Genomic DNA, 552 nt, shown 5'->3' with positions numbered 1-552 from the left:
TGTCTCAAATTTGCACCTGGGGCTCCGCAAAGTCAGGGCTTTCTCACGGAGTTGGAGTTGCGGTTGAGATGGGTGGGGGTTGGGAGTTGATAAAAGTGGAATTAAATCCCAGCCCGCCAGCGGCTTTCAGGCCGGTGTCGCAGAGGTGTCTGCAAGGCACCCCAGAGGCGATGTGCCATCCCTCTACTTGGGGTTTTTAAGGACTGGGTTGAGACTGGAGGAAGCGGGGACCTTGGGGGTGGGGCGTGAGGGGCGGGACGCACTATGAAAGTCCACAGATCCGTGAGATGGGTCTCACCGTCAGTGCTCAGGGTGACCCAGGGTGGTCCAGTGGGAAGTCCGCGCCGCGGGCTGGGACCGTCCTGAAACAATAGCTGGCAGCTTTGTTAGGAGCCGCCTTATAAAGTTTTCCTTTGGCGATAATGGCTCGTCGTCAGTCATCCCCCAGTCAAGACCCCCACGCTTTCCCCAGAACCGAGTTTGGGACAGAATTTCCCACGCCTCTGCGCGCTGAAGCAAAGCGCAACCAGGAGCACGCCCTCCTCCTCCAGG

This window comes from Mastomys coucha, unplaced genomic scaffold (genome assembly GCF_008632895.1).
Source record: "Mastomys coucha isolate ucsf_1 unplaced genomic scaffold, UCSF_Mcou_1 pScaffold6, whole genome shotgun sequence".
In the NCBI taxonomy this organism is placed as follows: Eukaryota; Metazoa; Chordata; class Mammalia; order Rodentia; family Muridae; genus Mastomys; species Mastomys coucha.
The sequence above is the reverse complement of the archived record's forward strand: the minus strand, read 5'-3'. Positions refer to the sequence as shown.